Source organism: Cherax quadricarinatus, chromosome 31, assembly GCF_038502225.1.
Source record: "Cherax quadricarinatus isolate ZL_2023a chromosome 31, ASM3850222v1, whole genome shotgun sequence".
In the NCBI taxonomy this organism is placed as follows: domain Eukaryota; kingdom Metazoa; phylum Arthropoda; class Malacostraca; order Decapoda; family Parastacidae; genus Cherax; species Cherax quadricarinatus.
The window spans coordinates 22,277,859-22,300,186 of NC_091322.1; the positions used below are offsets into that span (position 1 = coordinate 22,277,859).

Below are 22,328 nucleotides of genomic sequence, written 5' to 3' on the forward strand. Positions count from 1 at the left end.
CTTTACGGAGAGATCTCGCCCGAGGACAACCTTCTTCAGTCAGTGATTGAAGAAGCTTGTCCTCAGGTGCAACTGTCTTATTTAAGAAAGATATAAATTAACTGGGTCTTCCTATATATACAAATCACACTTCAAATGACACTATGACAATAATAGCAAAAATAGCAATAATAATAATAATAATAATAATAATAATAATATTAATAATAATAATAATAATAATAATAATAATAATAATAATAATAATAATAATAATAATAATATCTTTATTTCTACAAGTACATGTACAAGGTATACAGGATCGACACCAAGCCTAACCCTTCTAGGGTAGGGTAGGTGCCTGAGCCCGAGCCTTTAGCTCATAAGACTGTCATGCCCATTTGCCCCCTTGGGGCGGGGATGGCAGACCAGAGAGGCCTAGTTTGTGGCTAGGCCTGGGGACAGTTGGTCCCGAAGATGAGGAGGTACTTGTGCCTCCTCCCATGGGAGACTTAGGTCTGAGACACTCCCTAAAGAGGGAGCCAAGGCCGGGCCACCACTTGGAAAAGGCCCGGGCCGGGAGAATACCGGCTAATCTTTAATAATAATAATAATAAAAATAAGGTATACAGACCATAGCTGAGAGAACAAGGTGAGGAGAATATTGCGGAGATTGGAAGACACAGTGAAGATCAGGAATTTCAATTCATAAGGATTATCGACTGGACGAAGATTGGAAAACAGTGTGTGTTGTGTTCGCAAATCTGTGTTAGTTTACGCACAGATTAGCGTCATTCCTGGTGATCCTTGGACTGTGTTCAGTGCTTCAGAGCAGTGAGCCACGAGAGGATGGCTACGGGCCCCGACTGGGGCTCTGAGCCTCACAGCTCTGCACCCAGTGTGGGCGGCTGTGAGGTCACAGGCAGCAGCTCTGCTGCTGGCTCTGTCCCCACACCTACAGTCACCATGACAGATCCAGGAGAGCGGCCTAAACGTTCCTTGGAATGCGGGAACGAGTTGGAGGACGACGTGGGGCAGGTGGGAGCCCCCACCAAGAAGGCCAAGGATGCAGTGGAGACTACTGTACCTACCAATCTGCCACTAGGTCCGTCGGCAGCCCCTACCCAAGGAGACTTGCACCCCCAGATGGCCATAGGGGTCGTGGAAGGAAGCCAGGAGGATGTAGCTCCTCAAGTGGCAAGGATGGAGCCATCCCAGGTCCCTACACCAGTTGCGTTGGCCTCCACAGTGGACGGGGGCTGGCTGACTCCACGTGGAAGGAGGAGTTCCCGCTCAGCTCGGGCACAAGCAACCAGGGCCTTCAACAAATTCAAGGTTCCCAACTACGGGTTTGTAAGGTATCTGGAAGGTCTCCCCCACCTCAAGTTTCGCTGCGAGTTCACTCTCAGGAACGAGGTTCTGGTCATTCCCCGGGATGAAGACTCTTACAAGGAGTTGAAGGGGCTAGTTGTGACTCATCCCAGCATGGTGGAACTGGTTGCTTCGGAGAGGGTGTACAAGGGGGTGCTCTTACAAGTCCCTGTGCCCCTCCCACTGGACCCCATTTTGGAAGTGCCCAATATTGTCAAGGCGGAGCGACTCACTGCAACGGTGAACAAGGTGCCCACCCGCCAGGTGCTGATCCACCACAAAGGTCCACTTCCCACGCACCTGGACCTTGGGGTCTGGGGAAGATTCAAGACCCGACCATACCTGTCAGGCCCAGTACAATGCTTCAACTGCCAGGGGTTCAATCATATTGCAGCCACCTGCCAGCGAGAGAAGTGTGGTGTGTGCAGCAAGGCACACGACTCGAAGGACTGCATTGCAATCCTCAAACAGCCAACTGGCGAAGCCCTTCGGCCAGAGCCCAAGTGTGCCAACTGCTCAAAGAGGCACCATGCCTGGAACCGGAGCTGTCCTGTGATGGTGCAGCACTGGCAGCAGGTTCGTCATCGGAACGATCCAATCACGGTTCCCCGGATACCACAGGAGGGCAATACCAGCGAGTTCCCAGCACTGGGCACCCAGCGGTGGCATCAGGGGGCAGACACTGGTTTGCAGCAGCGCGGTCAACTGCGGGGTCAGATGGCAAGGTGGCCAAGAAGACAGATTCATTGGGAAAAACAGCCACAGGCCAGGCACACTGCCCAGCAGGTCCCAGCTGGGCACCAACATTCCTTGCCATACCGCCAGCAGGCCTCTTCCCAAGGGCAGGCCCCTACTGTGAGCGGCCAGAGTCAGGCAGAGGTTCCCCGCCAGGGGACTTGGAAGCCCATGGCCACTCATGCCGGGCCCAGGGTGCACCCAGCTTATGCTGCTGCAGTGTCGACAGCCACCCAGACATACCCAGTGACCCAGCCCCGACTCGACGGGTCGTCCAGCTCAATGCCTGCAGAGGTAATGGTCGAATCCTTTCCAGATCGACTGAAGAAAACCATCGGGGGTCATCTCAGCGCTCCTCTGTCGCCTGCTGCCGTCGGCAGAGGACAGGGGCGCCTGCAGGCAGCTCCTGTCATGGATGCTGGGCGTGGTCCTACTGGACAGGAAAGACTCAATGGAACTTCAAGCCATCATCCAGGAGTCCTTCCAGTCTGTGATGGAGGAGGCCCCGGAGTCGCCAACAACGGACGACGAGTCCCAGGCAGAGATGGAATCAGTGAGCCACCTCTGCGGCCCTTGAAGATCCTCCAGTGGAACATTTGTGGGCTGCAGCGGAAAATTCACTTAGTGATTGAAGCTGCAGTTCAGGATGAGGTTGATGTCTTCCTGTTTCAGGAGACACTCACCGATTTGTCACGTCAAATGCAGCCACGTATTCCTGGATTCTCTGCCTACCTTCAGCGCCTGGAAGTGACTGGCAGGGGCACGGCGATCTACGTCAGGACCACTATCCCTCATTTAATCTCCACTGACCCCATCGACTGTGGGGAGGGCGTAGAGGTTCAGGCTGTCACCCTACACCTGGCGGATGGACCTCTCGTGGTTTACAATATTTACAGAAGCTCTCGGTACACCCTTGACATTTCAGAGGTGGCAGCACTCGCCCCACGGGAGGGTCTTGTTGTGGCTGGGGATGTCAATGCCCACCACCCAATACTTTCTTCTGTCTCTCCTACCAACGCAGCTGGGAGGCACCTTGCGGCTATTCTGGAGGAGGTCCCTGAGATCGCCCTCCTCAATAATGGTGAGCCAACCCATCACTATGGTGGCCGCTTGGATGTCACACTCATCTCTAGGCGGTTGCTCTCGAGCGCGAGATGGGAGGTCCACCCCGTCTCACCAGTGATAACTTTGCAGTGGTCACTACGCTGATGGTCCAGCAGTGCCCGCTCCCCACACCTACCCCCAGATGGAATCTAAAAAAGGCCGACTGGCAGTGCTTCCAGGAGGTCATTGAGTGCTGGTGGGTGGAGTCTCCTCTTCCAGAAGACCCAGATGAGGCGGCTCAAAGCTTGCAAGGTGGCCTTCACATGTGCAGCTGAGGCAGCAATACCTAAGATTATAGGCGAGGGTCATATAAACGTGACTGGTGGTTTTACAATGAGGACATCAGGGAACAGAACCACCGCATCAATGTTGAACGCAAGATGCACAGGCGTAATCCCACGGTTGAGTCCATGCGTCTGCTCAGGGAAGTGGTGCGGCATGCACGCCATGTCTCACACAGGGTCCGGCAGGCTAAATGGTTCGAGTGGTGTGCCTCCTTCAGCTACTCCTCCACTTTATCTGAGATTTGGACCAAGTTACGATTGGCCACTGGGCAGCGTCGCAGTGTGGCTCGGTTGCACCCAGACCCCGCAACGGAGGCAGAGCGTCTGGTGGACCTATTCACCTCCAGAGCGGCCATGGCTCAACTGCCTCAGGATCTCCAGGACCTCCAAGCCACCCTCCTTCCTAGAAGGGTGATGGTGATCCAAGCAGCATGCCAGGCTAAGGACGTCACGGATGAAGACTTCACCGACCAGGAGCTCCAGGCAGCCTTCACATCTCATCTAGACACTGCACCGGGGCATGATAAGAACATAAGAACATAAGAATGTAGGAACACTGCAGAAGGCCTATTGGCCCATACGAGGCAGGTCCTTATCAAAACGACATCTACCTAAAGCTACTCAAGAAATAACTCCCGTACCCCTTGACACCAATCAAACCCAGCCCCTCCCACTCATATATTTGTCCAGTCTCTTCTTAAAGCTACCCAAGGTCCTAGCCTCTATTACCCCACTGGGAAGACTGTTCCACGCATCTACAACTCTGTTAGAAAACCAGTACTTACCTATGTCCTTTCTAAATCTAAATTTATCCAACTTAAATCCATTATTCCTGGTTCTTACCTGGTTTGACACCCTCAGTACTTTATTAATGTCTCCCTTGTTTATGCCTGCCATCCACTTATACATTTCAATGATATCTCCCCTCATTCTACGCCTCTCCAGAGAGTGGAGATTTAAGGCTTTAAGTCTATCTTCATATGGGAGGTTCCTTACACAGTAAATCATTTTAGTCATTCTTCTCTGTATGTTCTCTAATGAGTCTATGTCCATCCTGTAAGTAATGATGGTATCACCTATGGCATGATCACTCGGTCTGGCCATTCTGGACATTCAGCTGTCCTGGGGGTCATCAACCAGACTTGGCGAGCTGGCAAACTCCCTGTCGTATGGAAGGAGGCTGACATCATACCGATTCCTAAGCCTGGGGATCCTGGCAGTGTGAGACCCATCTCCCTCACCAGTTGCATCTCGAAGGTGTCTGAAAGGATGGTGTTGGAGCGCCTGAGGTGGAAGCTTGGCCCTCCTCATAAACACCTCTATGGCTTCACCAGAGGAGTGGGCACTTTCGAAAGCCTTACCACTCTACTGACCGGCATTGGGTCGGACGCCCAAGCCCACATTGTTGTCTTTCTTGACCTCGAGAAAGCTTTTGAGCTAGCCAGTGCACCTGCCATCCTCTCACTCTTGGCCCGCAGGGGGATTAAAGGCAGGCTGCTTTCATGGCTTCGTTCCTATCTCCAGGACAGGCGGGCCTGGGTACGCTTCCAGGGGCATGTCTCTTCTCTCAAGACCCTGGACAACGGCACTCCACAGGGCGGGGTGCTTAGTCCCACCCTGTTCAATGTACTGATGCACCAGCTGGTGTGCCTGCCTTTCTCCAGAGGCACCATCCTCCTCAGCTATGCCGATGACCTGGCACTTGTCGTACCTAGGAAGCGCCGGCTTTTGCAGCGTGCCCAGGAGGACCTCGATCTGCTGGCTTCCACCTGCCGTCACTTGGGACTCAAGATATCTGCGGCGAAATCCAAAGCCATGATCCTTCGCACCAAGGTGCCCAGTCAGAGGCTGCGGGTCCTGGGCATCGACCTGGAGTGGGTTCACAGTTATAGGTACCTTGGCATCTACATTGACAGGCACCTCACCTTCCAGAAACATGTGTGCCACATTAAAGAGAGGGCTCTGCAGAGGGTCAGGGCATTGAGTGCCATGGCCAACCCTAGGGTTGGGGCCAGCCTCGAGGTCATGAGGTTGTTCTACATCCAGGCAATACGTTCCCTCGTTGACTATGGGGCACTTGCTCTGGTTCATGCCAGACCCACAAACATCAAATCCCTCTGTGTCATCCAGAACACAGCTGTATGGGCCATGCTGGGGGCTCCTAGGTGGGCCAATGCAGTGGCTCTGAACCTTGAGGTGCAGCTACAGCCTCTTGAAGACAGGATCCAACTGGTAGCTGCCAGGAGGATTGCAAAGTATCTCCGACTCCCAGGGGCTGACAAACTGATGAGAGATTTACTGGTCTGCCAGGGACAGGTCATTCCACTGCATCCCGGCCGCCAATGGATGTGGTCGGTAGCAGATGCCACACAGAAGCTCTTGCCCATGACATTGCTCCAGGTGGGAGGCTGCGACAGACTGGCAGCGAACTACACGGTGCCACCCCCTTGAGCACCAGAGCTGTTTGTGGTGAGCTGGACAACCCTACCAGACAGCAAGAGGCATTGCACCCGGGACATTCTGCACCACCTTGCCTCGGCTAGCATTGTGGGTGCGGAAGGCCCAGGGTGTGTGCCATATTTCACTGATGGCTCCAGAGACCCAGTGGCAGGCCTCACAGCTGCTGGGATGTTCCACAGCAATCTGACAGCAGGTTGGCGCCTCCCAGACCATTGCACCATCCTCCAGGCCGAACTCTTTGCCATCCAACAAGCTCTGCGGCATGCTCTTGCAGACCATCAGCATCCCCCCATCATCCACATTGATTCCAAGGCAGTGATCCAAGCGCTTATGCACAGAGAGCCAAAGGACAACATACACTTAATCACATCCATCCGGGGTGACCTGCAGACTCTCATGGCCCAGGGTCGCAGGGCTACCATCAACTGGATCCCGAGCCATGTGGGTATCCCTGGCAATGATGCTGCAGATGAGGCTGCTAGGACTGCAACCCTCGAGGCACAGCCACGTGCTGCGATCTCCATCAGCCTCAGCCAGATTGCGCTGTTGGCTGCTGGTGCGGCGAGGCGCCCATTCCCTGACCCTGGGGAGTCACAGAGCCTCTGTTGGTATGTCAGGGCGACCCACAGGGTGCCCCCTCCAAGTATTCGGACACAGTCCAGGGAACTGAGGGTGCATATCCACCGCCTACGCTTAGGGTATCCCACCACTGCGCGGATTGTTGAACGGGCACGAGAGGAGCTCTGTGCCCATTGTGACCGAATGGTTCCACAGCCCTTGGTGCACTACCTGTTAGACTGCCCGGCTATGATGCCCCTTCGCCGTGGACACTTCCCAATGACCCCAGTAGGGCAGACCCGAGAGGATGAGGCAGCACATCTTGTGTACTTAGCTGTCAGGGACTTGGAAACCTTACTTCCAGTCCTTGCACGTCATCCGCCCCCCTGCTGAAGTTGTGCGAGGGCCTGCTTTGGGCCTCCATTGCACTGCACACCAGCCACTGTTAGTGCACACTAACGTTTGGTACGTCATCTGGCCATAGGGCCGGTGAGGTACCCCCCCCTTCCTGCTGAAGACCTGCCACACAGGTGCAAGTAACTATAAATGTCACTTCATTACCTGGGGAGCCAATGCCGGGTCACCAAAATGGAAGAGACCCGGACCGGGATTACCAGCGAATCAAATAGAATAGAATAGAATAGAACCATAGCTGACATCAATGACATACTACTATATAGAAAGCTCCTTGTTATGCAGAGTATTTCGTGCAAATTAGGTCACTTTTATCCCCAGGATGCGACCCACACCAGTCCACTAACACCCAGGTACCCATTCTACTGATAGGTGAACAGGGACAGCAAGTGTCTTAAGGCAACACGTCCCTAATTTTTCTACACGTACCGGGGATTGAACCATGGACCTCAGTGTGTGAGTTGAGTATAGGGATAGTATAATCAAGTAATCTTTAGAGAAATAATGAGGAAGAAGGAGAATCATTAAAATAAAATTGATAGGAACATGTAAAACAGAGATGGTAAGATAAGGCCGCTGATCATTCCATGTGACTCTCATAATTCCATACCTCTTCAAGGGGGGCTCCTTGGAGTGGTGAAGAGGCTCTTGGTCTGAGGAATTAGACCTGTTGGTCTCCTTCCTCAGACCGAACCTAATTACCCCCCAGTCCCCCCTTCCCTATTCCATTCTCCCTTTTCCCTCTTCCTCCTCCCCATCCCTCCCTTATTCCCTTCCTCTTTTTGGCCTTTGGGATTCTACCCACAGGCACACTGGTTCCTAGGTAAGGAGAAGGGTACTGGGGTCCATCCCATTCCATTGAGGTTCTTGGCGGTGGTGCAGTTTGCCGTGGAATCTGGGGATGTTTTGATCCCTGTCCGGTCTCCCAGGGGTGGCTTTGGGTGTCTTTTGGGCGATAGGGGCATTTCTGGAGGCCACCTTTCGGATTTCGGGGGTGATGGCCAAAGGAGGTGTGCTTTGTGGTGGATATCCAGCCGCCCTCTCTTTTGTCCACCGAGGTAGCTCAGCAGATGTGATATCGCTATCCCAGATTGCTGGTTTACTGGCATGAAGGATAGGGTATGGCACGGGTTCCATGCCGCATCTGCACTACTTGCGGTGTTGAGGTCCTCTTGGGCGCAGAGGGAGATTTCCGGCCCTTTCATTCCTCCTAGGAGCTATTCCTCCCAGTTCCCCCATTTTTGTTCTTTTTCTATTTTTATTTTCTTTTCTTCTTTCTTTTTTCCTTAAAAACAAAAAGAAAGAAGTAACCTAATCATGGAGGACCCAATCCTTGAACCTGCTACCCCCAGGCCACTTCCTGATACCGCACCCCGTTCTGACCCTGGCTTATTTTTTACCACTCCTCGGACACTCCTGATGCCCTGTACCTCTTGCTGGTGCTGTTTCATCACCTGCTTCAGGTACTGGGGTTTTGGCTGACTCCTTTAATACGTCTGACCTCTGCTATTCTTTGACTATGCTTCCTGCCTCTCCCTCTACGGTGAGGCAATTTTCAAATTACCAGCCTGTCCTACGTCGGACCAATTCCGGTCCCACTCCTAAACGCCCACGACAATTGCCTGATGATACTTCCTTGCTTCCTTCTCATTCTACTCAGAAAAGACTGACACGTCAGGCACTCCCTTTCCATGCTCAGTTTCAGAATGCACAATGGACTAAATTCTTTACTTTACGACTGACTTCCTCTACTGCCTATCTTTCCGACCATAGTATTGGCAAGGCGCCATGTTGGTAGAGATATATCCTTTCATGCTCTCAAGAGTGGTACACGCATCATCATTGTCCAGAATGCTAACCAAGCTCATGACCTTTCTCTTCTCTCAAATATCGATGTTATTCCTGTCGCTATCGGAAAACATCATTCACTCAATTCTTGTAGTGGCACTGTCATTCTGCCCCATACCATTGTCCAACAGAATTTCCAGACATGTGGCGATGACATTCTAGAACAGCTGGAACTCCAAGACCTCCCGATTCACAAAGTAGATACTTGTGTCCTTCCTTCCTGTGAGCAGAAATGATACCCTTGCAATGTAGCTCGATTAACTTTCGACTGCCATGAACTCGCATCCTCTGTTTATATAGTGGTACATTGTTTACAAGTTCGAAAGGTGATCCCTACACCGCAACAGTGTAGAAATTGCTGGCATTTTGGTCATCCAGCAAAATATTGCAGGTCTATAGCTGAATGCCCAGTCTGTGGTGCCGATGACCATTCCAGTATGTTTTGTAGTCTACCTCCCTCTTGCCTGAATTGTAATGAGACTCACCCATCTTACTCTCGCCGTTGCCAAGTTTACTTAAATGATCGAGAAATCCGTTGCCTCAAAGAGGCAGAAGGTTTCCCCTATGCTATGGCAGTTTCTCATCTATGCCTCCAAGGGAGACTACTCGTGTTTCTAAACATCCCCCAACCTCTGGAGTCCCATCTTCTGCAGCCTCCTCTAGGGTTATCCCTTCCATAGTTACTCCTCTCTCTAATTCTTTTGTTGTCCTGGACTTACAGGTCCCTTCCTCAACACCTCAGTCTGTTCTCACTTCTTCATGTTCGCCCTCACAAGTTCCGATATTGACAAGACCTCTTACAACACCTCTTCCCAATTGCCCCTCACTCCTCCTCAGAAGAAAAAATCCCTATTGCTCAAATCTCCTTTAACCCCTCCTTCCCTTCTTCCACCTCCACATTTTACCTTTCCGGTCTTTGTACCTGGTTCTTCACCTCTCACTGGCTCTGTTACAAGTGTGGAGGTTCACCCTCCTTCTTGAACTGTACCTTCCTCCCCTGCCCCCTCCCAGGTTTCTTCCTCTTCTGTCTCCTCCCACACTTCTTCTCCAGTTCCCTTTACCCTTTCGTCCCCTCCCCTACTTTGGTACAGTCCATTGCTGTCCCAATCTTTACTCACCCTCCTCCTTCCATCTCCAATATTGTCTCCCATACAACGTTTTTGTCTTCCAAAAACACTTGAAGTTATATCAGAATATACTGAAGAAACTAAACCATCAATGGACACTGAACCACCTCCTGTTCCTCCTGTTCCCTCTCCTCCATCTGCGCAACTCCTATCTTCGCAGTGTCCCATTCCTTCGCTGCTTGAATGTTTTCCACTGCCTCCACATGTGGACTTTTCTAACCCCTCTAGTCCGTAGGTACCTTTACCTGCAGATTTCTTGTATCTTTCTCGTTCCCAATCATGGCCTATTTATAGTGGAATATCCGCAGCCTCAGAGGTAATTGGAGTGAGCTTCAGTTGTTGCTCTCCCGTTTTTCCCCTGTTGATGTTTGCTTACAAGAACCAAAATTACACTCTGCTGTTATCTATCCCATCTCAGGCTATAATTTACTGTATTCTTCGGATCCTTTTCCTGATGGGACCTTTAATGAAAGTGCGCTTCTTCTATGCACTGATATTCTGTACCATCAGCTATTTTTTCGTACTTTGCTGCATTACACTGCAGCCCGCATCCACTTGCATAGGTGGTATACATTCTGTTCTTTGTATCTCTCTCCTTCTCGGGTATTATCTATCTCGGATATTGCCTTTCTTGTTTCGTCCTTACCGCCACCACTTCTGTTACTTGGCGATTTTAATGCCCACCATTTGCTCTGGGGGGTCTCACTGTGACTTCCGTGGCATTCAATTAGAGGCTTTTCTCGCTTCTCACCCTCTCCATGTTTTAAATATGGGTACTCCCGTCCATTTTGATCCTCGTACTCATACTGTCTCTTGCATCGATCTCTCGGTCTGCTCTTCCTGCACTGCACTAAACTTCACCTGGTCTGTTCTCCCAGACTTACATGACAGCAATTATTTTCCAATCATTCTTACTTCTCCTTCATATTCACCACCTCTTCGAAGCCCACCCTGGCAATTTGATCGAGCAAACTGGGACCTTTACTCGCAACTAACTGCTTTTAGTGAGGTTCCTTCTTCGTCCTGCATTGATGAGTTTTACACCTTTTCTCGACCTCAGTTTTAACTGCAGCTTCTCATTCTATATACCCCGGGCAGGCATTCTCTGAAGTGCGTGCCTTGGTGATCTGCTTGTGCTCGGGCAGTACATTTGAAGCGTGCTGCATGGGGCAGGTACTGGTACAATAGAACCAGAGAGAGACTTCTTGATTTTAAGCAGAAGCGTGCGGTCGCTCGCCGTGTCATCCGTGACGCTAAACGCACTTGCTGGCAAGATTATGTTTCCACCATCACCTCTGCTTCCTCTATGAGTGCAGTCTGGAAAAAAGTACAGAAACTGAGTGGTAAATACTCTCCCGACCCGACTCCTGTTCTCCAGGTTGCCGGTGTTGATATAGCAAACCCTCTTGACATTGTCACTGAAATTGGTAATCATCTCGTCTGTATTTCTCAGGGGCTCCATCTATGCCCCTCGTTTCTTTCCTCAAAGTCTGCCAGAGAGCTAGTGCCCTTAGACTTTTCTTCTCCCGAAGAAGAATCTTATAATGTGCCTTTTACACTTCTGGAACTGGAGGCAACACTCTCAGCTTGCCGATCATCAGCAGCTGGGCCTGACGACATCCATATTCGGATGTTACAACATTTACATCAGTCAGCTTTTGCAGTCCTCTTACAACTCTTTAATCTTATCTGATTACAAGGAGTTCTTCCCCAGCTGTGGAAATCTGCCATTGTCCTACTTTTCCACAAACCAGGTATTACGGGAGATGATGCTTCCCACTACCGTCCCATTGCTCTTACCAGTGCAGCTTGCAAGGTGTAAAGTAAAAGGACACAAGTGCAACTAATGTGACATTTTATTGTGGCAACGTTTCGCTCTCCAGGAACTTTCTCAAGCCGATACAAAGTAGTATATGGACACAGAGGGTATATAAAGGCTCAGAGTGAGGTGCAATACTAGTGGTAGTAGTAGTAGTAGTGACAAAAGTTGTAGTAGTAGTAGTAGTACAATATGGTAGAGCAATTAATTCGTACATGAGTAAAAGGATACAAAAGCTATTACTTGGGTAACATAAAAATAGGTTGGACAAATATAGACTGGATAGAGAAGGCCTGTTTCAGTGTTCACTCTCTGTAATATGCTTTGTGTAGTATAACAGGAGAGACTATGTGATGGCAGGGTTTACTGTTTTCAGGAGGATTCATGCTAAGACTTTTGAGATGGTGAAGCTGTCGTTGTTTTGTTTAATTGTATTCGAAACAGCGATCAGTGCTGATTCGAGGCACTTGCGTCTGCAGAAATTAGTTTCTTTGATCACTAATTGGGCGTCCCTGAATTTCATGAGATGATTGGTGGAATTTCGGTGTTGTACACAGGCGTTGTTCAAGTTATCGTTCCTACATGCGTAAATGTGTTCATTGAGGCGGGTGTCGAGGTTTCTTGCTGTTTCACCTACATAAATCTTTTCACAGCCTCCACAGGTCACCACGAACCAGTCAATGCAGGGGTTTACACTATACTCTGTGGAGGCTTTCTTTGTCTCTCCATATACTCCTCCCTCCTTGCATCACTTCTACTTTGTCAAAACCTCTCATATGCTAACTTTTTCTCCCTTACTCTTTATGTCATCATTCCACCAATTGCTCTTCTTCCCTCCTACACCCACTTCCCTGTGACCACAAACTTCCGCTGAACACGTTAACACTACATTCCTAAATCCTAAAGATGGTAACACAATACCTAATAATTTACCTCCTTTAATGCCAAGGATATTATTTCTTTGTGATTTTTTTATAACAGCAAGGTTTTTTGTTAATTTATCTCAATAAGATTCTCAAAAATGTGGAAATATAGAATTTATGTTTCTTTAAACTGTGTTAGTAAAGCTTTTTGATGGCTTTGTTTCCTATCAGCCAGAAAGAGTAACGAATGTTTATGTATTTCTAGTGGAGATTTACTCATCCTTGAAGCAAATCACTTTCTTCCACCCACGAACTATAGGATGAATTGTAATCTTTATAAGACATTCAGTAAGTTGTCTTTCCTCTGATTTTTTCCTGCCTATAACTTTGTTAATAACAAATGTTTCTGGTAATGAAACTGGAATCAATTCTTCCATATAAAATCCTCCTTCGATGTTTTCACCGTTCTGAACATGAAATTCGAGATAAAATTTAGTAGATCTCTGTTTAACCCCTTAACTGTCCAAATGAAGATCTACATTTGGAGCGCTAGCGGACGTAGATCTACGTTTGGACAGTTATGGGTTTAAGCATTATACATACTGTATGTCCGACATTCTTTGATACATTTCTTGATAGAGACTCTCAATATTTCCAGTTTATTTGAAACTTGTACCGAAAACCATTTAATTCAGTCATTCTTTCTAGTTGTACAGTTGTTTACCAATCAGTACCTGAGTGTGGAGTAATGTTATATGTCCTCACCATCTGTAAGACAGGTGTGTATTTCAGTGTATTACGAGTGTTTAAATGGTTAGATACTTGTAAATCTTGTGTTTCAGAGTCTCTAACTCTCGGTCATGCAAGTCATTGTCTTCTTTCAAAATAAATGATAAATCCTAATTCTTTTTTTTTTTTCAGATAATTTTTGACATGCTTTTTGAGAAATTTTGTGCCATTGACAGTGAAAAGCCCAGGTATTGCTCTCGAAACTCCACTTCCTAAAATACTCTTCAGTTCTTCTGAAGGTCTCTGAACATCAGGGATTTTTACAAGTATCTTGAAAACACATCTATACTAAGGAGAATGTACTTATAACTCTCACTATTAGCTGATAATGAAGTTATATCGCAGATAGAAAATTAATTTTTTTTTATTTCGAAGCAAGAAGTCTTAAGATAAGATAAGATAAGATTTCGTTCGGATTTTTAACCCCGGAGGGTTAGCCACTCAGGATAACCCAAGAAAGTCAGTGCGTCATCGAGGACTGTCTAACTTATTTCCATTGGGGTCCTTAATCTTGTCCCCCAGGATGCAACCCACACCAGTCGACTAACACCCAGGTACATATTTCATGCTAGGTGAACAGGACAACAGGTGTAAGGAAACGTGTCGAAATGTTTCCATCCGCCGGGAATCGAACCCGCGCCCTTCGTGCGTGAAGCGGGAGCTTTAGCCACCAGGCCACCGGGCATATGCAGTGTATACCCCCTCTCTCTCTCTCTCTCTCTCTCTCTCTCTCTTTCTCTCTTTCTATCTCTCCCTCCCTCTCTCTCTCTCTCTCTCTATCTCTCCTCTCTCTCTCTCTCTCTCTCTCTCTCTCTCTCTCTCTCTCTCTCTCTCTCTCTCTCTCTCACACTTTTTTTTTTTTTTTTTTTTTTTTTTTTTTTTTTTTTTTTTTTTTTACACAGGGTTTGACAAGGTTAAGAAGTCCTTGACATCTTTCAGACTTATAGCTATATCTCTTCTGGAGAGATGATAGACGATGAGATCATGTCTGCAGTACTGGAGGAAACTGTACCTAAAACTTTGTCACCAACCTCACAGAGGACAGTTTCTCACCATCCTCAAAGAGGACAGTCTCTCACCATCCTCAAAGAGGACAGTCTCTCACCATCCTCACAGAGGACAGTCTCTCACCATCCTCACAGAGGACAGTCTCTCACCATCCTCACAGAGGACAGTCTCTCACCATCCTCACAGAGGACAGTCTCTCACAGTCCTCACAGAGGACAGTCTCACACCATTCACACAGAGGACTGTCTCTCACCATCCACACAGAGGACAGTCTCTCACCATCCTTACAGAGGACAGTATCTCACCAACCACTCAGAGGGGAGTCTCTCACCATCCACTCAGAGGAAAGTCTCTTTCTATCCTCACAGAGGACAGTCTCTCACAATGCACACAGAAGAAAATCTCTAACCATCACTCAGAGGATAGTCTCTCACTATCCTCACAGAGGACAGTCTCTCACCATCCTCACATAGAACAGTCTCTCACCATCCTCACAGAGGACAGTCTCTCACCATCCTCATAAAGGACAGTCGCTCATCATCCTCAGAGAGGAGAGTCTCTCACCATCCACTCAGATAACAGTCTCTCACCATCCTCACAGAGGACAGACTCTCACCATCCACACAGAGGACAGTCTCTCACCATCCTAAAAGAGAACACACTCTCACCATCCACACAGAGGGCAGGCTCTCACGATCCTCACAGAATACAGGTTCTCACCATCCCCACAGATGTCAGTATCTCACCATCTACACAGAGGACAGTCTCTGACCATCCACACAGAGGTCAGTCTCTCACCATCGACAGAGAGGTAGTTTCTCATCATCCTCACAGAAGACAGTCTCTCACAGTCCACACAGAGGACAGTCTCTCACGGTCGACAGACTCTCACCATCCACGCAGAGGGCAGTCTCTCACGATCGTCACAGAATGCAGGTTCTCACCATCCACACAGAGGTCAGTCTCTCACTATCTACACAGAGGACAGTCTCGGACCATCCACACAGAGGTCAATCTCTCACCATCGACAGAGAGGATTAGTCTCTCATCATCCTCACAGAAGACAGTCTCTCACCATCCTCACAGAGAACAGTCTCTCACCATCCAGACAGAGGACAGTCTCTCACCATCCTCACAGAGGATAGACTCCCTCCTTCCACACAGAGGATAGCCCATTACCATCCACACAGACGAAAGCCTATCACCATCCTTACAGAAGAGAGGATATCACCATCCACACAACGGACAGCCTATCACCATCCTCACAGAGGTTAGCCTATCACCATCCACATAGAGGACAGCCTATTACCATCCTAATAGAGGACAGGATATCACTATCCACACAGAGGACAGCCTATCACCATCCTCACAGAGGACAGCCTATCACCATCCACACACCCTGAACTGTGTACCTCTTCAGTACAGGAAAGACTGTGCTATAACTTAAATTGCCAGGCACACCATCTAAAGGGGACAAAAAGATACAAAACATCCAGACCATGGGAAAACCTGGGTAGCCACAGCCACTCAAGAGGGAGAGGTTTTTTAGTGCCAGGAAGGAAAAAAAAAACTGGCAGGAAATGGCAGAAATCGTACACCAAATCCAGTCATTCCTGGAGTGGAACCACAGTCGATGGCCTCCACTCCAAACCAACAGATACAGATACTAATGCCGGAAAAAAAATCCCCCCCCCAGTACCAACAATACCACCTGTCCGATGACATTCTTCTTTGTAAATATACAGGGTCTAAAGCCAGCAACAAACAACAAAATACCTTTCATCCGTGGACTGCTTGCAGAGGCAAAGGCAATGTTCGCGGCTTTTCACTGAGACCCACATAAAGGATCACTTGGACAACGAAATATGGATCCCAGGTTACAACCTATACAGATGAGACAGAGTGAACAGCCAAAAGGGGGGGGGGGGTGTTGGCCTGTGCATTGCAGAGTCACTTGTTTGCACAGAACTGCTTAATGCCTCAAATGATGTAGTGGAAGTTTTAGCAGTAAAGGTCGAGAACCAAAACCTAGTCATTGTGGTAGTCTACAAGCCTCCGGATGCAACATCCCAGCAATTCCAGGAACAGCTGTTAAAAATTGGCCACTGTCTGGAAAATCTTCCAGCTCCTGCGCCCAACATCTTGCTCCTGGGGGATTTCAACTTAAGGCACCTAAAATGGAGGAATATAGCTTTTAAATATCTGCACAAAATTCAATTTAAACCAGCAGATAATAGAGCCTATGTGATGAATGGTTTGAAAAACCGACTGGAGAATACACTAGACCTCATCTTCACTAACAATGATGATCTGATAAGAAATGTCACCATATCAAAAACAATATACTCAGATCACAACATAATTGAGGTTCAGACATGTATGCGTGGAGCCCCAGACCGGCATAATGAGACTAGTCACGAGGGAGCATTCACCAAATTCAACTTCAATAACAAAAACATAAAGTGGGACCAAGTAAACCAAGTCCTAACCGATATAAGCTGGGAAGATATACTAAGCAACACAGACCCCAACTTATGCCTTGAACAGATTAACTTGGTGGCACTCGATGTATGCACAAGGCTTATTCCTCTAAGAAAAAGGAGTAGATGTAAAATAGAAAGAGACAGGCGCTCCCTTTACAGGCGACGGAAAAGAATAACAGAGCTGCTAAAAGAGTCAATATATCTGAAATGCGTAGGGAGACGCTGGTCAGAGAAATAGCAAGCATCGAACTTAAGCTAAAGGAATCTTATAGGAGTCAGGAATCGCGGGAAGAACTAAAAGCCATAAATGAAATCGAAAGAAACCCAAAGTATTTCTTCTCCTATGCCAAATCAAAGTCGAGAACAACGTCCAGTATTGGGCCTCTACTTAAACAAGATGGGTCCTACACAGATGACAGCAAGGAAATGAGTGAGCTACTCAAGTCCCAATATGACTCAGTTTTTAGCATGCTGCTAACCAGACTGAGAGTCAAAGATCAAAATTAATTTTTTATGGGAGAGCCACAAAATTTGATTAACACAAGCATATCCGATGTTATCCTGACGCCAAATGACTTCGAACAGGCGATAAATGACATGCCAATGCACTCTGCCCCAAGGCCAGACTCATGGAATTCCGTGTTCATCAAGAACTGCAAGAAGCCCCTATCACGAGCCTTTTCCATCCTATGGAGAGGAAGCATGGACACGGGGGTCGTCCCACAGTTACTAAAAACAACAGACATAGCCCCACTCCACAAAGGGGGCAGTAAAGCAACAGCAAAGAACTACAGACCAATAGCACTAACATCCCATATAATAAAAGTCTTTGAAAGGGTCCTAAGAAGCAAGATCACCACCCATCTAGAAACCCATCAGTTACACAACCCAGGGCAATATGGGTTTAGAACAGGTCGCTCCTGTCTGTCTCAACTATTGGATCACTACGACAAGGTCCTAAATGCACTAGAAGACAAAAAGAATGCAGATGTAATATATACAGACTTTGCAAAATCCTTCTAAAAGTGTGACCATGGCGTAATAGCGCAGAAAATGCGTGCTAATGGAATAACAGGAAAAGTCGGACGATGGATCTATAATTTCCTCACTAACAGAACACAGAGAGTAGTCGTCAACAGAGTAAAGTCCAAGGCAGCTACGGTGAAAAGCTCTGTTCCACAAGGCACAGTACTCGCTCCCATCTTGTTCCTCATCCTCATATCCGACATAGACAAGGATGTCAGCCACAGCACCGTGTCTTCCTTTGCAGATGACACCCGAATATGCATGACAGTGTCTTCCATTGCAGACACTGCAAGGCTCCAGGCGGACATCAACCAAATCTTTCAGTGGGCTGCAGAAAACAATATGAAGTTCAACGATGAGAAATTTCAATTACTCAGATATGGTAAACACGAGGAAATTAAATCTTCATCAGAGTACAAAACAAATTCTGGCCACAAAATAGAGCGAAACACCAACGTCAAAGACCTGGGAGTGATCATGTCGGAGGATCTCACCTTCAAGGACCATAACATTGTATCAATCGCATCTGCTAGAAAAATGACAGGATGGATAATGAGAACCTTCAAAACTAGGGAGGCCAAGCCCATGATGACACTCTTCAGGTCACTTGTTCTATCTAGGCTGGAATATTGTTGCACACTAACAGCACCATTCAAGGCAGGTGAAATTGCTGACCTAGAAAATGTACAGAGATCCTTTACGGCGCGCATAACGGAGATAAAACACCTCAATTACTGGGAGCGCTTGAGGTTCCTAAACCTGTATTCCCTGGAACGCAGGCGGGAGAGATACATGATTATATACACCTGGAAAATCCTAGAGGGATTAGTACCGAACTTGCACAGGAAAATCACTCACTACGAAAGCAAAAGACTTGGCAGACGATGCAACATCCCCCCAATGAAAAGCAGGGGTGTCACTAGCACGTTAAGAGACCATACAATAAGTGTCAGGGGCCCGAGACTGTTCAACTGCCTCCCAGCATACATAAGGGGGATTACCAACAGACCCCTGGCAGTCTTCAAGCTGGCACTGGACGAGCACCTAAAGTCGGTTCCTGACCAGCCGGGCTGTGGCTCGTACGTTGGTTTGCGTGCAGCCAGCAGCAACAGCCTTGTTGATCAGGCTCTGATCCACCAGGAGGCCTGGTCACAGACCGGGCCGCGGGGGCGTTGACTCCCGGAACTCTCTCCAGGTAAACTCCAGGTAAGCAGAGGACAGCCTATCACCATCCTCACAGATGATAAGCTATCACAATCCTCTCAGAGGACAGGATATCACCAACCTCACAGAGGTCAGCGTATCAAGATCCACACAGATTACTGTCTCTCCCCATCATCACAGAGGACAGTCTCTCACCATCCACACAGAGGACAGTCTCTCGCCATACTCACAAAGGACAGTCTGTCACCATCCTCACAGAGGACAGTCTCTCACCATTCTCACAGAGTACAGTCTCTCACCTTCCTCACAGAGGAGAGTCTCTTACCATACTCACAGAGGACAGTCTCTCCCAATCCACACAGAGAACAGTCTCTCTCCATCCTCACATATGACAGTCTCTCACCATCCTCTCAGAAGACAGTCTCTCACCATCCACACAGTGGACAGCCTATCACCATTGTCACAGAAGACAGGATATCACGTTCCTCACAGAGGACAGTCTCTCACCATCCACAGAGAAGTCACCCTCTCACCATCCACACAGAGGAGAGTCTCTCACCATTGTCACAGAGGACAGTCTGTCACACCCCTCACAGAGGAGAGTCTCTCACAATTCTTACAGAGGACAGTCTCTCACCATCCACACAGAGGACAGTCTCTCACTATCCTCAGAGAGGAGAGTCTCTCACCATCCATACAGATAACAGTCTCTCACCTTCCTCACAGAGGACAGTCTCTCACCATCCTCACAGAGGAGAGTCTCTTACCATCCTCACAGAGGACAGTCTCTCACCATCCACACAGAGGACAGTCTCTCACAATAATCACAGAGGACAGTCTCTCACCATCCACACAGGTAACAGTCTCTCAACTTCCTCACACAGGACAGTCTCTCACCATTCTCACAGATAACAGTCTCTCACCTTCCTCACAGAGGACAGTCTCTCACCATCCACACAGAGGATAGTGTCTCACTAATTTCACAGAGAACAGTCTCTCACCATCGATACACAGGACAGTCTCTCACCATCCTCACAGAGGACAGTCTTTCCATATCCACACAGAAGACAGCCTATCACCACGCACACAGAACTCAGCCTCTCACCACCCACAGAGAGGACAGTCTCTCACCATTGTCACAGAGAACAGTCTGTCACCCCCCTCACAGAGGAGAGTCTCTCACTATTCTTACAGAAAAAAATCTCTCACCATCCACACAGAGGACAGTCTCTCACTATAATCACAGAGTACAGTCTCTCACCATCCATACAGATAACAGTCTCTCACCATCCTCACAGAGGACAGTCTCTCACCATAATCACAGAGGAGAGTCTCTCACCATCCTCACAGAGGACAGTCTCTCACCATCCAAACAGAGGACAGTCTCTCACTATCCTCACAGAGGACAGTCTCTCACCATCCACACAGGTAACAGTCTCTCAACTTCCTCACATAGGACAGTCTCTCACCATTCTCACAGATAACAGTCTCTCACCTTCCTCACAGAGGACAGTCTCCCACCATCCACACAGGTAACAGTCTCTCAAATTCCTCACATAGGACAGTCTCTCACCATTCTCACAGATAACAGTCTCTCACCTTCCTCACAGAGGACAGTCTCTAACCATCCACACAGATAACAGTATCTCACCATCCTCACAGAGGAGAGTCTCTCGCCATCCACACAGAGGACAGTCTCTCACTATACTTACAGAGGACAGTCTTACTCCATCCACACAGATAACATTCTCTCACCATCCTCGCAGAGGACTGTCTCTCACCATCCTCACAAACAACAGTCTCTCACCATCCTCATAGAGGACAGCCTATCACAATCGTCACAGATGACAGGATATCATCGTCCTCACAGAGGACAGTCTCTCACCATCCACACAGAGGATAGTGCCTCACTAATTTCACTGAGGACAGTCTCTCACCATCGATACACAGGACAGTCTCTCACCATCCTCACAGAGGACAGTCTCTCACTATCCTCAAAGAGAAGAGTCTCTCACAATCAATACAGATAACAGTCTCTCACCATCCTCACAGAGGACAGTCTCTCACCATCCATACAGATAACACTCTCTCACCATCCTCACAGAGGACAGTCTCTCACCATCCTTACAGAGGAGAGTCTCTCACCATCCTCACAGAGGACAGTCTCTTACCATCCACACAGAGGACAGTTTCTCACCATCCTCACAGAGGACAGTCTCTCACCATCCTAACAGATAGCAGTCTCTCACCATCCTCACAGAAGACTGTCTCTCACCATCCATACAGATAAGAGTCCCTCACCCTCCTAACAACAGACGACAGTCTCTAAACATCCTCATAAAGACAGTCTCTCACCATCCTCACAGAGGACAGTCTCACAGAATCCACACATATAACACTCTCTCACTATCCTCACAGAGGACAGTGTCTCAGCTTCCACACAAAGGACAGTCTCTCACCATCCTCACATAGAACAGTCTCTCACCATCGTCACAGAGGACAGTCTCTCACCATGCTCACAAAGGACAGTCGATCACCATCCTCACAGAGGGCAGTCTCTCACAATCCTCTCAGATAACAGTCTCTCACCATCCTCACAGAGGACAGTCTCTCACCATCCTCACAAAGGACAGTCTCTCACCATCCTCACATAGGACAGCCTATCTCCATCGTCACAGAGGACAGGATATCACCGTCCTCACAGAGGACAGTCTCTCAACATCCACACAGAGGACAGTTTCTCACCCTCCTCACAGAGGACAGCCTCACATAATCCACACATATAACTCTCTCTCACCATCCTCACAGAGGACAGTCTCTCAGCTTCCACGCAAAGGACAGTCTCTCACCATCGTCACATAGAACAGTCTCCCACCATCCTCACAGAGGACAGTCTCTCTCCATCCTCACGAAGTACAGTCGCTCACCATCCTCACGGAGGGCAGTCTCTCACCATCCACAGAGATAACAGTCTCTCGCCATCCTCACAGAGGACAGTCTCTCATCATCCACACAGAGGACAGTCTCTCACCATCCTCGAAGAGGACAGACTCTCACCATCCACACAGAGGGCAGTCTCTAACGATCCTCACAGAATACAGGTTCTCACCATCCTCACAGAGGTCAGTCTCTCACCATCTACACAAAGGACAGTCTCTGACCATCCACACAGAGGTCAGTCTTTCACCATCGACAGAGAGGATAGTCTATCACCATCCTCACAGAAGGCAGTCTCTCACCATCCACACAGAGGACAGTTTCTCACGATCCTCGTAGAGGACAGTCTCTGACCATCC

The 22,328-nt window shown here is 48.4% G+C and overlaps 1 protein-coding gene across 1 annotated transcript in view; it reads right to left on the minus strand.

Annotated features, from left to right (window-relative positions):
* LOC128699048 (glutamate receptor ionotropic, delta-2-like) overlaps nucleotides 1-22,328 on the minus strand; it is a 103,586-nt gene that overhangs the window by 62,310 nt on the left and 18,948 nt on the right. The gene's annotated exons all lie outside the window — the stretch shown is intronic.